This window comes from Mustela nigripes, chromosome 7 (assembly GCF_022355385.1).
Source record: "Mustela nigripes isolate SB6536 chromosome 7, MUSNIG.SB6536, whole genome shotgun sequence".
NCBI classification, from domain to species: Eukaryota; Metazoa; Chordata; class Mammalia; order Carnivora; family Mustelidae; genus Mustela; species Mustela nigripes.
Window position 1 is genome coordinate 9,490,670 of NC_081563.1, and position 17,174 is coordinate 9,507,843.

The following is a 17,174-nucleotide window of genomic DNA, read 5'->3' on the forward strand; positions in this document are numbered from 1 at the left end:
AAATGCACCCATGGGGGTGTTGGAACTTGTCAAAAGAAGAGCATGCCTTTTCAAGAAGAGATGAGTAGCCTACCTACAAACAGGAATGTTAAAGAAATATTTTCTTAAGGCAAGGTATAGGAGGAGTTAGTTACAAATATATTCCATAATTGACACAAAATAAAGGACTAGATCCAGATAGAATATCATAATCACTCAGTAGAACATAAGAATTGAAATCTAAATTAGAGTTAGGGGTGCCTGGGTGGTGCAGTTGGTTAAGCATCTGCCTTCGATCGTGATCAGGTCATGATCCCAGGGTTCTGGGATTGAACCCCACTTTTCCCTTACTTGTGCTCCCTAGCTCCCTCTTTGTATCTCTCCGATAAATAAATAAAATCTTTTAAAAAAATAAATAAAAATAAATAAGTAAATTAGATAGAGTTAATTAGGATATAAAGGTAAGAGAATGACCCCAAAACAAAATAATCAAAAAACAGACAGAAGAGAGTATTTATGTGTGAATAGGTAAATCAGTGTAGATGGGGTTTTAACACACTCATACACATTTTTACAAGATTGACCTTGTATACATGGATACAGAAAAGAACCAAATCTTCAGTTCTATGCAGTAAATCATCATTCATTTATTCCACATATTTTGGTAATCCTATTAGGTGTCCAACTCACTGTGGACACATGGATCAAAAATTAAAAGTAATAATATATTTGCTTCCAAAGGGCTCACAAGTAAAGACACACATGTATATATTCTTATTAAAGGAGAACAAAACAAACAAAAATAGCTATTCAACACTGAATAAACAAAAACAAGATATTGTACTTAACACGTTTTGAGTGGGGAGAAAAGTAATGTGTTTTTCAAATAAAATGTGTAAATGGCAAGATTTCACTTCTTTTGATGGCTGCATAGTATTCCATTGTGTATATATACCACATCTTCTTGATCCATTCATCTGTGGATGGACATCTAGGTTCTTTCCATAGTTTGGCTATTGTGGACATTGCTGCAAATAAAATGTGTAAAAGCCATAGTGCAGATAGCAACGATTTATGTTTAATTCCAGACAGATGTAAATTTTTCTTTGCTTTTATGACATGCTTTTGTATCATTTCTTGAAATATGACAGAAGTAAGTAAAACTATTATTTTTTCCCTTTACTGTAGGAAAGGAATTAAGAAGGAAAGTTAGGTGGGTGCCTGGATGACTCAGTCAATTAAGCATCAGACTCTTGGCTTTGGCTCTGGTCATGATCTCATGAGTGTGAAGACCCACACAAAGCCCCAAGCCAGCCTTCAAGCTCAGCAGGGAGGCCTTTTGAGATTCTCTCCCTCTGCCCCTCCCCTGCTTGTGCACTTGCTCTTGTGTGCACACACACTCTCTCTCTCTCAAATAAATCTTTATTTATTTTTTTTTTAAGAAGGAAACTTAGAAAATTGGCTTTCAGAACTGTTCCTAACTTCTAGTTGCTTCACTGAAGTGTAAAGAGTTTGGAAGTCAGCATTCCCATACATACAACAAGAAAAAGCTAGACAAACAGAAAATCCACACCTTCTCTAAGCCATAAAACTGAGGAAACAGATTTAATCACAAGCAAAATTTGGAGACAAGCATATCCCAAGAGTCACAGCCTAGCTCTACATACTTAAAGGAGAATCCACTGGAACAATAATCTGGTTGAAACTCTTAAATGCTAATTTTGGTGAATTGGGGAAGTTGCATATGGACTACCTTGAAAGTAAGAAATTTCTGGAGTGCTCCAGTGGTTCAGTTGGTTAAATGCCTGCCTTCAGTTCAGATCATGATCGCAGGACTCTGGGATCAAGCCCCGCTCCCTGCTTAGTAGGGAGCCTGCTTCTCCCTCTGCACCCCCTACTCATGTTCTGTCTATTGAGCTCTCTCTCTCTCTCATAAAAATAAAACTGAAAAAAAAAAAAAAAGTAGGAAATTCCTAAACAGCAGCCTTAGACAAGTCCTCAGATTTTTGAAGGTTATACTGCCAGGAAACGAACCTCACTGTGGGATTCTCGCTATAAAGATTTGAGGAAGATTCACCTGTGTGTCTGGCCAGAGGACAGGCAGCACAATCACTGTGAATACAAGTGCAGCCTTCTCATAACAAATGCCTTCTCGCTAGAACAGACTTCCCCTTACCCTTCTTACCACAGGTTTGGAGAAGAGACTTTTCTCTCACTCCAGTCTTCTCTAGTATTACTGTCTCATCCCAGATGGAAACAGCAGGGGTTGGAGAAGGGAATAAAGATACAGGGAGGAAAAAAATAGCATTAGAGAAACACTGTGAAGGTCATAGCCCTGAAATACAGTCCCAAGAAAACACTCAGATTTAATCAAACTATTACAGAACCCCTCAGTTCCTCACCCCTTACCACCATACCATAAGGACCCAACATAACAAGGGACTGTATCTGAAGGATGTGCAAGATACCAATTCTTTCCAAGGAGGAGTACTTAGGGAAGCTGAAAATCAAAAGAGGAGATAACAACAGAGATCACAGAGGGAGTTGAAGGCTCTGGCTACAACAAGCCTTAGCTATGACAACCTAGAGCCATAACAAACATTAAACAGAGCCCAATTCATAGCCAAATTAACATAAATCCCCACACTGAAGTCCTACTTAATTCAGTTCTTATCACTTGATATAAAATATTTGATTTTTAGAGGGAAAAGGGGGAATTAGAAGTCATGTCAAAAGGTGAAAGGATATGGATTATGAATAGAAAAGGCAATAATCAGAATTGGGCTCTGATGTGTAGGAATTATCTGAGAGGGAATTTAAAATAACTAAGATTAATACATTAAGGGCTCTAATCAAAAGAGCAGACAACATGCAAGAATAGATGGCCATTACAAGCAGAAAGATGGGAGTTCTACAAGAGTCAAAAGGAAATGTAAATCAAAAACATTGCAACTGAAATAAGTAATATCTTTGATGGGTTCATACAACATAGCTGAAAAAAGAATCCTGGGTTTGATAGTCAAGCAATATAAGTGTCACAAAATAAAATGAAAAGAGATAAGCTAAAAACAAAACAAAAAAGACAAAAAAGAACATCTAAGAACTGTGGGGCAATTTCCAAAAACACAACATGGGTATAATTGGAATGTCAGAAGTAAAAAAGAGAATGAGGTAGAAGAAACATCTGAGGAAGTAGCAGGCGAATTTTCCAAAATGGATGATATACAATAAGCCATAGTTCTAGGATATCCCGGAAACAAGAGGATAAAATAATTACCAAAACAAACAAACAAACAAAAATCATGAGCATAGTATATTCAAATTGCAGAATACTAAAGGGAAGTCTTGAAACCCAGGGAGGATGTTCGGGGAACATATTACCTAGAGGGGAACAAGAAGCAATTACAGAAAAGTTCTTAGATACCATGCAAGCAGTAAGGGATTATAGGTAAATACTTAAAATGTATTTTTTATTTTTAGGAAAATACTGAAATGAAAGAAAAAAGATTCTAGAATTCTATACACACAAATTATTGCTCTTCAAAAGTGAAGGAGAAGTAAATATTTTCTGAACTACTGAAAACTGTGGAAATTCACAGCCCTAAATCTACCCTTCAGGTAATGCTGAAATGAAAGTTTTTCAGACAGATGAAAAAATATATAGGTCATATATTTAGATCTGCATAAAGAACAGAAGAGTATCTAAGAATAAATAAATATAACAAATACTTAATTTTTTAAAAAATTAACTCATTATTTTAAATGGTTACATTAAAAATGTATTGGGCATTTATAGCATTCAAATGAATGAAATTAATAAGCAATAACACAAGGGGTTGTAGGTAGAAATTGGAAATAGTTATAATTCCCTACACTACACAAGAATGGCATAGTATTTGAAAGTAAACTTACATAAGATAAAAATGTATACTACAAATTAAATCCAATTAATTAATTAACCCTCTGTTAGTAATCCAGCAGGCAGAAAATCAGTAAAGACATAGCTGAATTGACTAGCACTATCAATCAATCTCATGGAACTGACATTTGTGGAATACGCCATCAAATAGCAGCAGAACACACATTCACTGCAAGCCCACCTGGACATTTGAGAAAGACCCTATTCTGGGCCATAAAACACAGCTTTAAAAACATGAAGAACAAAAATTGTACAAAGTATGATTTCAGATCAAATGGAATTAAGGAATTCAATAACAGAAAAACAGCAGAAAATCCCCAAATATTTTCTAATTAAACATTACATACCTATATGATACATAAGGTAATGATTTTTTTAAAAGTTAAGATGTTTTCAAATAAAATCCAAAATATATAAAGAACTTACAAAACTCAACACCCAAAATATGAATAATCCAATTAAAAAATGGGCAGAAGCCATGAACAGACATCTAACTAAAGAAGACATACAGATGACCAACAGACACACGAAAAGATGTTCAACATCATTCATCATCAGGTAAATGCAAATCAAAACTACAATATCACCTCACACCTGTCAGAATGGTTAAAATCAGCAACAAAGAAAAAAATAGGTGTTGGTGAGGAGGTGTACTGTTCATGGAAATGCGAACTGGTACAGCCATTGTGGAAAACAGTATGGAGGTTAATCAAAAAGTTAAAAATAGAACTAACCTATGACCCAGCAATTATACTACTAGGTATTTATCCAAAGAATAGAAAAATACTAACTCAAAGAGATACATACTGTATATTATATGTATATGTATGTATATATGTATAAAGAGATGTATACTGTATAATATACAGTATACATCTATACATGTATCTCCTAATACTAAGAGCAGTATTATCAATAACAGCCAAACTATGAAAACAGCCCAGGTGCCCATCGACAGATGAATGGATAAATTAGATGTTGTATACATATGCAATGAATATTATTTAGCCATAAACAAGAATGAAATCTTGCCATTTGCAATGACATGGATGGGGCTAGAGAGTATTATGTTAAGTGAAGTTAGTCAGAGAAAGACATATACCATACGACTCACTCATATGTGGAATTTAAGAAATAAAACAAATGAGCAAGGAACAAAAAGAGGGCAAGGCAAACCAAGAAACAGACTCTTAACTACAGAGAACGAACCGATGGTTACCAGAAGGGAGGTGGGTGTGGGAATGCGTGAAACGGGGGATGGGGATTAAGGAGTACAATTATGATGACCACTGGGTAATGTTCCGAAGTGCTGAATCACTATGTTGTAAACCTGAAACTCACATTATATATAAATTCCAGGTTAACTAACTGGAATTTAAATTAAAACTTCAAAAAAATTTTTAACTAAAGTAAAATTAAATCACAATGTATCAAAATCTATGGTATTCAACCAAAGCAGAGCTTAGGATAGCAACAGTATTAAATTCATTTGTTAGAAAAAATTATCTAAAACTTAAAGTTATGTCTCCCTTTAGTAAACTGAAAGGGGAAAGAGAAATTTAAGCTAAAAAAATAAACTCTAGCAGAATAAATTTTAAAATAAATGAAATTTAGAACAGCTATTGTTCTAAAAAAAAATGTCAAAAAAAAAAAAACTGACAAAGACTAAAGCAGGTTATTTGAAAAGATGATTCTACCCAGTCTCCCCAAGAAAATAAAAAGGACAGAAAATACAAATTACCAATATCAGTTATAAAAGAGAGGTTATCCTGGCTTACCCAACAGGTAGAAAAAGGATAATAAAGGATACTATGAACAATTTGATTTTTACATATTTGCTTACTTCGATTAATTATTCTCATTCCTTGAAAGCCATAAACTACAGAGCTCACACACAGAAAAATAATCTAATAGCTCTGCATCTATTAAAGAAATTGAATCAGTAATAAGTAGGGAAGGATAGGAGGGAGGAAGAAAGCAAATAGAAGGGAAGGAAGGAAGGAAGAAGTCAAGAAAGAAGGAATTGCCAAGAATTCTCATTCATTTTTGAGGGGAATGCTAAGTCATATAGCCATTTTGGAAGAGAGTTTGGTACTTTTCTTATAAAGTTAAATACAGTCTTACATGATCTAACAATGCACTCTTTAGATATTTACCCAATTGCTTTGAATAGTTATACCCACTCAAAAATCTGACATTCACCTTTATTACAACTTTAATCATAATCAAAAAAAACTAGAAGCAACCAAAATGTCCTCAATAGAAGACTGGCTAAACACACTATAGCACATCTATAAACTGCAATATATTCACGATAAAAAGGAATGAATTGCCAGTCTATGCAAAGTCCTGGTGAAACTTACAGGGATATTGTAGAGTGATATAAACCAGTCAAAAAGGCCCCATGCTATGTGATCTCCTTTATTTGACACTCTGGAAAGGGAAAACGACAGCAACATTAAATATACCAGTGGTGGTCATGGGTTTAAATTTGGAAAAATTAACCAGTGGAGCATAGGGTAGGGCTAAGGCAGTGAAACATTTCTGTAGGATACTGTAATGGTTGATACATGACACTATGAATTTGACAAATCCCATAGAACTTTACAGAAGAGAGGTGAACACTAATATATGAAAATTTAATATGGACACAGAAATACACTTTATGTGATGCTTAGGGAATTCCAGAATGAAATGTGAGAAAAGAAACTGATTGCATCCATGTATAAGACTCCACTTCCCTTAAGGAAGTGGGGAAAGATGCTCACCGGAGAAAACACAGGAACTAATGTAATCTACATGACTAAAAGCAAAAGAAAGCACACAGAAGCACTGTGGTCTGGAAAGGTCCACGGAGTCAGGCTAACAATTCCGAAACCGTTATCCATGTCTACTGGAATTAACAATTCAGTCAACATGAGCTGGATGGAGGGAGATCTGTTTCTCAGTCTCAGATTAGGAGGATACAAGTAATCAAAGAGAAAAGACTCAAATGACCCCCAGTGGAATACGGTACTTGATTGACGTTCAAGACCCCAGTATGATGATCTGGACTGAAAATATTTAAAATGTTGAAAGAAAAAAGAAGAAAAAAAAACATTTAAAATTCTGTACTCAGCAACAACTCTGTAAGCTAGGTACTATTATTATCCGCATTTTACAGATGAAGAAAGGCAGGCATGGTGAGTCAGTAACTTTTCCTAAAGTCACTCAATTAGTGACAGAGCTGCCGTGTGTCTGGAGTCCGTATTCTTATTCATTATGCTATCCTGGCTCTCTCCATTTATTTTTATCATTGCCCCTATGTAGTTTTATGGCGTCTGTTCCCACCAGCCCCCATGGCTGTCTGTTCCCCACCCCCCATGGCTGTCTTAATCTTAAAGATTATGAGTTAAGTAAAAGATTAGGTAATCTTGTTAATTAATGAAAGAATGAATGAATGCAGGTAAAACTTTGGCAGAATGATATCCATCCTTGGTTTCTTAGGAATTTAAATTACTACATGAACTATTAGAGACTAATTCAAATCCGCCTAAAATATGATATTATGATTTTTATGTAATGTAGCCTGTAGTTACTTTAATAGTATACTAAAGGATTTTTGAATCAAATCAGCAAGGTTTTGCTGAGCATTTGTTATGCAGCTAACGTTACATTGGGCAAAGAGGAAAACATTGGGTGATGACTCCATTGTGGTCTAAGCACTAAGTTACAGAATTAAACTGTACAACTGGGAATCTGTGAGGTAAGAGGACAAGATAAAATTTTCTCAAAGTTGTAGGTCACTGACTGTAAGTACATGAAAAGGCAGAGGAACAGTACATTTACACATGATGTGTTTAGGGAACATTCTCTTACAGTAGTCTTTGAGGGACAGACTTTCACTTATGACAGAATTAATCAGCTAGCCTATCCTTTCAGAAAGAACACCTATGTCATTGCTAATTGATTTCATAAATAAGTACAGTTGTTTTGTGATTTAGCATTTCAGTCTGGAAAAAATTTCAGCAAATGGTAGTGAAGGGTCTTCTACTCGCCAGGAATTTGGGAGGTGATGGAGAAACAGAGATGAGCAAAGGGGTATCCCTTAGATTCAGAATGCTGATGGTCAGCCCATGAATACAGAACCAAATAAGTAAACTAGAGGGCTCACTAATTCAACATGTTGTATTAGAGATGGATAGGAGATGTGCATTGAAAAACAGATTTGCTGTGAAGGTTAAACTCGAGGGTCTCTCATTTTAAAGAGCCACCTCTAAAGTTCAGCATATTCTCCAGGAACATGGGATGAAGCAGTTCACTGTCCACTCACCAATGACTTGGGGGTTGCCCTAGCACAGTGATCACACTCTAAGCCAATACAGGCCAGTGATCTGCCACGTATTCCATAATACAAAGGACAGCCTCCTGCAACACGGAATTTGTTGGATTCCCAAAGTCAGTAGTGCTCTGGTACTGGAACTGTGGCTGGGGCCAGCAGGCTACCAGCATACCCTCATCATCCAGAATCTACCTTTGATACTGAGAATAAGAATGTGAATAAACTCTGCTCTGCTCCTCAGAGAAGGAGAGGTAGGTAGCGTACGTTAGCAACTGTCAATGGAGAGGACCTGGCCGAACTAGACCAGCTCCTTGATCCAGCTCCCCCACTCCATCCCAAAAGAATGTGACTTTAAATGTATTTTCTACCCAACTTATATTTATGCAAATTGATCTCTCTGATTTCACCTGTCCCTAATGACTTGACCCTCCATTCAATTTCACTACTTTATATCCTTCCTTCATTCCTTGTATTGTCTCTGGTATTCCAAATCCAATAAAATATATTCCAAAAATATACATTGTTTTAGAAAAGGTAACTATTTTAGAGAAGGAAATTGATTTCTAGAGCTCCTAATTCTCATTTGAAACATTAGCTACTCTTACATATTTATTAAATTTAATAATACATTTCATTGAATTTATAATTTTGTTGAACCAGAAATTCCACTTTTAGTTTGGGTTGATGCCCAAATATCAACCAACATTTGAACCTCCAAAGCAGAGGAAAGTTATCTCTTATTGAATAATTACTACTACTTCAGCTGTATTAGCAAACCTTTCTTTTTATTTCTATATTCAATTCCAAAATTTATTAGGTGTTTCAATTTTAAAAGAATTGAGCAGGCTTATAATCCAAGATTTTATGAGGATTTATAACTCTATGTTTCATTAAATATATGTCTGGAACTAGTGCTTTAATAGGAAAAAAATAGGTTTTAGAATTCTGAAATGTAGTAATACATGTGATGGCTAAAATAAAGTAGGAAAGAAAAATGAATGGAAATTCTATAACATATCAAAAATGCATTTGAAAACATAAAATAGTGGAAGCAGATTTCTTTAGGACCAAGGAATTACTGTGTTTGTCAGTTTCAACTCCTTGGGAAATTTATCTTTAGAAGATAAATCACATCACTTCTAATAAAGAGAAGGACATATAATATGAACAAAATTTTAAAAGAAGGAAGAAGGGACAAGAAAGTGATAAAAATGAGGGACAGGACAAAGTAAGAGAATTGAGAAGGGTGGGGGTGCGGGAGCAACAGAGGGACCCCCGGAAACCCAACTGGCTTGCTATTTTCAAAATTAACAAAAATAGGCTTAGCATATTATCTGAGATTTATTAAATCTGTTGAGAATAAGTTTTGTCTTTTCCTAATGAATTGAAAAGGCCTTTGAACCTATAATGTAACACAGACTAAGAATTAATGTTATATATTTTGTTGTCCAGAAGCATTATACTTAATTCCACTCATTAAGAAGACAGCACCGGGTCATTTGAGTACAGACTGGAATAGCAGTTATGTTTTTGCACCTAAATCCATTTCAGATTAAGTACCCATGACTAGCCTCTATGTTATCATTTGGGCCTCATTCTGTGTTTTTCCTCAATATGCACATTTATTTTTATTTTTTTTTAAGATTTTATTTATTTATTTATTTAACAGAGAGAAATCACAAGTAGATGGAGAGGCAGGCAGAGAGAGAGAGAGAGAGAGGGAAGCAGGCTCCCTGCTGAGCAGAGAGCCCGATGCGGGACTCGATCCCAGGACCCTGAGATCATGACCTGAGCCAAAGGCATTGGCTTAACCCACTAAGCCACCCAGGCGCCCCCAATATGCACATTTAGAGAGAAATTTTCCCCCTGACAAGTGAGAGTTGTATGTTTTTGTGTGTCTATACTTACAGTCTTCATTTTTAAAGATTTTTTTATTTATTTTAGAGAGCGTGTGTGTCAGTGGGAGGTGGGGAAGAGGGAGATGGAGAGAGAGAATCTCAAGCAGACTCCCCACTAAGCTCGCAATCCCAGGGCCCTGAGATCATGAGCTAAGCCGAAATCAAGAATCAGACGCCCAACTGACCTAGCCACCCAGGTGCCCGTGTTCATACATTTTTTTTTAAAGATTTTATTTATTTATTTGACAGAGATCACAAGTAGGCAGAGAGGCAGGCAGCAAGAGAGAGGGAGAAGCAGGCTCCCTGCTGAGCAGAGAGCCCAATGCGGGGCTTGATCCCAGGACCCTGAGATCATGACATGAGCCGAAGGCAGAGGCTTAACCCACTGAGCCACCTAGGTGCCCCCATGTTCATACATTCTTATTGGAAACCTTTATATTGTCAAGGGAAGAGTTTGGGAATCTATAAACCCATATCATCAAAACACTACTTTGAAGTTACTAAACTCAATGCAATTCTTAGAAATGATTGCCCTTAAAAGTTAAAAATTTCTCTTAAAAATGGCCCTTAAAAATCTTCCATCGTAGGGGCACCTGGGTGGCTCAGTGGGTTAAAGCCTCTGCCTTCGGCTCAGGTCATGGTCCCAGGGTCCTGGGATCGAGCCCCCCATCGGGCTCTCTGCTCTGCAGGAAACCTGCTTTCTCCCCTCTCTCTGCCTGCCTCTCTGCCTACTTGTGATTTCTCTCTCTGTCAAATAAATAAAATCCTAAAAAAAAAAAAAAAAAACTTCCATCGTAAGTGTTTTCTATGGAAAAATATTTAAAAACTCAATTTCTTTTTTAATATAGAGCACTATTTGAAAATAACTGTTTATCATGTAATCATCAAATATTCAACCAAAAGACAAACTAATCAACAAAACCAAAAATATTCTCTCTTGTTTTCACCTTGTTAGACTTTTTTATTTTTTATTTTTTAAATTTTTTTAGAGAGACAGAGCATGAGAAGAGGGAAGGTCAGAGGGAGAAGCAGACTCCCTGCTAAGCAGGGAGCCTGATGCAGGACTTGATCCCACGACTCCAGGATCATAACCTGAGCTGAAGGCAGTTGTTTAACCAACTGAACCACCCAGGTGCCTCACCTTGTTAGACTTTGAAAGTAAGTGTTATCTCAGGAAAACCTTCCCAGATTAAATTTGGCACTGCTGTTGCTTTTATGATCTCAAGTAATTCTCACAGGTTTAGTTAAATATTTATTGCATGCTTATTTAACTAGTGTCTGTGTGTTCCTACCACACAATGCTCCCAGAAGGCCAAGTGTGTGTCACTTTTGCATCTTGTGACTGACATATCATAATGGCTGGCATATTGTCAATGGGATAGGCAGGTCTAACACAGACTCTGAGAAGATGGACAGCCTGTGCTGTGTCACACAGCCTACTATCCTGGTCATGGTGACCCATGTATTACATTTGTCCTGAAACATCTTCAGAGTTCCCCCACTTTATCTTTGACTCAAAGGTACCACAATACATTTAGGACAGCCATATTTATCACCTGAATCCTCCGTCTCTCTCTTGTTGCTAATGAGGAAGCATTACATGTAAATATGAAGTGATGATGTGTTTACAGTCAAACCTCCTTTGATTAAAATTAATAAAGAAAGAAGCCCGGCTACAAGGTAGAACTCTCACCAGCTTTTGTATTTCTTTTCTAAATGTATCTCCCCAGTGTTCAGCAGGCTTTATCTTGCTAAATGTTAGAAGATTATGCTAATTAATAAACAAGTGAAGACAGCAGAAGGGATGAACAGAACATTAATTTATCCTGCTTAAGGCTTTAAATAAAATCTTTTCAGACCATGAGGGGGGGAAAAAGAACTTGGACAGCTTTTTAATCACACACAGCTATTAATGAATATTTTCTGATGAATTATCTCTACCCAACTCCATGAGACGAGCCATCTGAAATGTAATATTTTTCCAAAAAAGCCACAAGAAATTGCCATGCCCAGTTCTGCAGAACAAGAACATTTTATGTTTTATTTTATTTCATCTTGTTTTAAGCTCGGTGGGTTAGAATTTGTTAGCTCATTGGATTGTAAAATATACCTCTGTAGCAAACTATTATTGAAGTGCTTTTTCACTGAAGCATTGAAGTTGGCATCCTGTAGGATTATCCTGCTAGTGATTTCATATGCAGGGCCCACTGGAGCTGTGTCTATTTGTTCTGCTGACAAGACACAGAGTCTAAACTTTTAAAAGAACTGAGCTACATCTAACAACTTCCCCGCGTTTTTCCTAAAAAGAAATGAAATATTTAGAGACGGTCAACAGTTTTAGGAAGCAGAAAAGAACTGTCAATGGAGGGCCACCCTGTTTTGCTCAGCGTGAGGTGCCCAGCTGAGGTGATAACACTGTTTATTTAAGGGGCCGTCTGCAGACACATTGTGGATTTCATAAAATGTACATAATAAAAAATAATAAAATCTAAAATGATCACTTGCCAGAGGAAGAAGGTCTTTTGCTTCCTTGTGGAAACCTGCAGGAGAACACAGATTCTCGCAGAGTTGATCGCTATCTGTGCCACATCGGAATAAAAAGGACAGGGCGGACCGTGGGTAGCTTGTGGATACTCAGACACCCTGACAAGCAGGGGTTATGGGGGTGTGAGCAAGAGGACACAGAGGAACTTACCAAGTGACAAAAAGTCAGGGGATTGTCCCCAGGAGAGAAAGAGAGAAAAACAAGGTTCATTTCAGCTTGAAAGAAAGAAAGCTGAATGGACACCTAATCTTCAAGGAGAGGAGATATGGCCTATGGAACAGTGAGCAGTAGCCTTTTCTGTTAACTGAGGAGGTACATGAACGTTTTAGCAAGAAGGATTCAGGTTTAGCCTTGAAAAGCAACTTGTGCTACCCAGAAGGAATCCACTTTATCAAGGAAAACTTCAGATTTTCCTTGTCCAGATATTTATTAGTCTGAAATATGTGCATGCATGAGTTCTACCCAAAACAACGAATTTGTTTTCAAGTGATTCCCAAGCTTTGTCCTCTGTGTCCTAGATTCCAAGAGGAGAGGGCTTACGAATAGGGTCAAGCCTGGGAGTCATAATTTTCCGTTTCCAAACACTTCCCTATGTTGCAACTTCATGGAGTCAGAAACCCCAATAGGGGGTCTTGACACTGAATTACTCAACAGCTGATACCAAGTTCTCAGAATAAAATAGGCACGTATGTATTTTAATATTTTTTAGTGCCGATCCCAAATTAATTTAACTACAATCAATGCCTATTTATGAAGAGCTCATTTCAAATTCTTGATAAGGCTTCCCTTCAACAGTATGCTATTAGTGGTTAAGTTTTGGGGAACTCAAAAATTATATGTGGACTTTCAACTCTGCAGGGACACCCCTGACCCCTGTATTGTTTAGAGGTCAACTGTACTCAGAATACCCAAAAGATGAGTTTTTTGAAATGCTTGATCAAATAGAAAAATCCTCTGACAGTACGAGTTCAAAATAAGAGAATTCATAACAATACTTCAATAGAAACAAGATATTTCCAATAGAGCAGTGATTTAAAAAAAAATAAGGAAAAATGTGATAAATTGAAAATCATACTTAAATAACTTATACATTTAATGTACCCAGTTGACTACACTGACACTTTCTCTGATAATAACAAAAAAATAATATCAACAAATAAACATAATTCTTTCATCCATGCATGACATAGTAGGAAAGAAACAATTACTCTGGAGAGAAAACTATCAATAACTGTTATCACTGCCTTGATGCGAGAAATCCTTTCAGATAATTAGGCCCTGAGCAGAGAAGAAAAACAAAAATGTATCTTTTCTGAGAGTTTTGCAACCACATCCCAGCCCCCGGGGAGGCTTATCACCCAACAGAAACTACGTGGGTAACCCAAAGAGTTGCAAGATGTTAATTTACTTGAAAATTCTAAGTCACGGATCTCTAGTGATTGTGGAAACCTGTAGAAGCAAAGAGAAAATTTTTTCAGGAGGAATTTTCATCTGAGGTCAAATAATTCAAGTAATTTCCATATATAAATATCCACATAAACGTATATTTTACATTAAAAATAAAATAAAGTAATGTTATCATTAGTAAATACAAAAGTTAATACAAGTGATGCCTGGGTGGCTCAGCAGATTAAGCTTCCAACTTTTGATTTCAGCTCAGGTCATGATCTCAGGGTCCTGAGACGGAGCCCCACACAGGACTCCATGCTCACTGGGGAGTCTGCTCTCCCTCTCCCTCTACCCTTCCTCTTAGCTCACGTGAGAATGCCCTCTCTCTCTCTCTCTCTCTCTCAAATTTATAAATCTTAAAAAAAAAAATTAGAAGAATAAGCCTCAAAATCATTAAATAATGGTAAGATAAAAAAAATAGAATTTCAGATATTTCAAAAAGTTCCTAGAAATACAGCAAAGACATACAGATTTGAATAAAAAGGATTTTAAATTCTTTCAAATAGAAAAAGGTTGGTGTTGGGTATGCTTCTGTCTGCCACTATTTGCTCATTGTTTGGGGAAGGAAAGAGCACGGACAAATGGGGACTGATGAATCACTGTGATGGTTGATGTTCTGTGTCAACTTGACTAGTCACTTATGTGGTCAAATACCAGTCTAGATGTTGCTGGGAAGATACTTTTTACATGAGATTAACATATGGAAGAGCATCTCCTCTTCCATATGTACATGGGCCTCATCTTACCACTTGAAGGCCATAGAGAAAAAGATGGAAGGGCCCCAAGGAAGAGAGAGTTCCATCTCTGCCAGGCTTCTGAACTCCAGCTGTGGCATCAACTCTTCCCTGAGTTTCTGCCCTGTCGCCCTGTAAATTCTGGACTTGTCATTTCCCCAAAATCATATAAACCAATTCTATAAAAAATCACTCCCTCCCCGACTCCTTGGACTCTCCTTCTTTCCCTCCCTCCATGCGAACAGAGGGACCACCACGAAAGCTGAGATGCTACCTCTAGTATGACCAGCAGAGAAGACCATCCTCCTATTCACCTTACCTTGAAAAACCAAGAATACAGAGAAGTTCGGCTTATAAGCCTATTTTCTGCTCATCTAGAAAATATCAAAAGGGTAAATCAGGGGGCGCCTGGGTGGCTCAGTGGGTTAAGTCGCTGCCTTCGGCTCAGGTCATGATCTCGGGGTCCTGGGATCAAGTCCCGCATTGGGCTCTCTGCTCAGCGGGGAGCCTGCTTCCCTCTCTCTCTCTCTTCCTGCCTCTCCGACTACTTGTGATTTCTCTCTGTCAAATAAATAAATAAAATCTTTAAAAAAAAAAAATAAAAGGGTAAATCAGTATCTTAAAGGCAGAAAGGACCCAACAAAAACTGAATCCCTGAATGTAACTTGAAGAAAAACAGGAGAGCAGACGAGATGATAAAACAAAGAATAACCATACAACACAACTGCCTGGTATAAATGTACACTTAGAATGAGACACAATGGTTCCTAAAGAGGAATGTGCTGTGTAAATGACTTAGTATTTGCTGAATGAAGGGATGTGTGTGTATGTCTGTGTGTGTGTGTGTGTGTGTGTGTGTGACAGAAAGAGACAGATAGACAGAGATTAAGATGGAGACAGTGAACGAGAGACAGAGAGACAGAGACATATGACAAATCACATGCTGAAAGCATGGATACTCTGGGGCATCAACTGTATTGACTATTAAGCCACAAACCCAAGTAAAAAGGAAATCAGATAAGAATTTTAGTAAAATAATAATACTTCGACAAGCCTCACCTAGCTAAAATTCTTACTGAATTTAAAATGTTCCTTCTTTGTTGGGGTTGTTGTTGCCTTGATTCCAGTGTGTTAGAGGGAAGAGAAAAGAATTAAATGGCTTTCCTCTGTCATTACTTGATTAGAAATTACATTACTGACTTAAGATTCTACTCCTTTAATGTATTTACATTATATAAATAATGATCTTTTTCTATTCCATCAATCTTTCTTTGTGTATCAATATTATCATTTTAAGATATATGACACACTGTTTCATTTTTGCAGTTTATCTTATTCTTATTTCTTGCAAAAATTCTCTGATTATTCCCCCTTCTTTCCCCCAAAGATGAATTTTAGAATTCTTTTCACTACTTCACTCCCTGCCTGCTGGGACATTGGTTTACAGCGACTGAATTGTTGCCATACCTCTTTTTCTTTTGGGTATGCCTAAAAATTTCCATCTTTGGTTCAATGTAAATGAAGATAATTCTAAATTTTTTATTATACTTTTCAGGTTCACTTGAAGTAATCAGCCTTTGTCCCTTAAATGTGTTTTTAAAAAGGCCACCCATTAGTTTATGAGATAATAAGTGTCATGTGTGTGGCCTCTAGTTGCCCTGTAGCTTTCTGTCTTTCTTCCTTCCAATTGAAATACTCTTTGTTCTCTGACTCCATAATTCTGTGTTCTGCTTCTGTGGCTTGCATTCTGCCACATGCTTTTGTTGCAAAAGTGTTACTATAATTTGCTCCTTTGGAGGAAACTAACTTTCTTGTTGATGTTTGAGCTGAAAATGGTTTCCTTTGCTATGCCAAAATAGAAATGCTTCTTTCCTTCATGTACGGTATCACTGAGCATCTCCTCTGACTGCAGAGATTTGCTTTATCATTTATCATTTCATACTCAACACTGAGAATCAGATTTATTTCCAATGACATTGACAGTAAAGGAAGGATAGTAAGGCAATGCAGTTTTAGGGTCATTCTCCTCTGAACAGAGCTTTGGACAATTTCCTGTTGATGTATGTAGTTGGGTATTAGTGTATGTTATATTCATGTTGTGTTTACTGATTCTTTTATTCATTAATTAGCTATAATCCTCCATCTTATTGCAAAAGATGGAAACATTTAGAAACCATGGTTCTTATTAGGAAACAGCTCATAGTCTATTATAATAATAGACAAAGAAGTCAGAACTTTAGAGCATTGGGTAAGCATTACGGATAAGCACTATGAAACAGGACCCATGGGAAATGGTTGCATGGGGAAAGAACGAAACTCTGATTAGTGT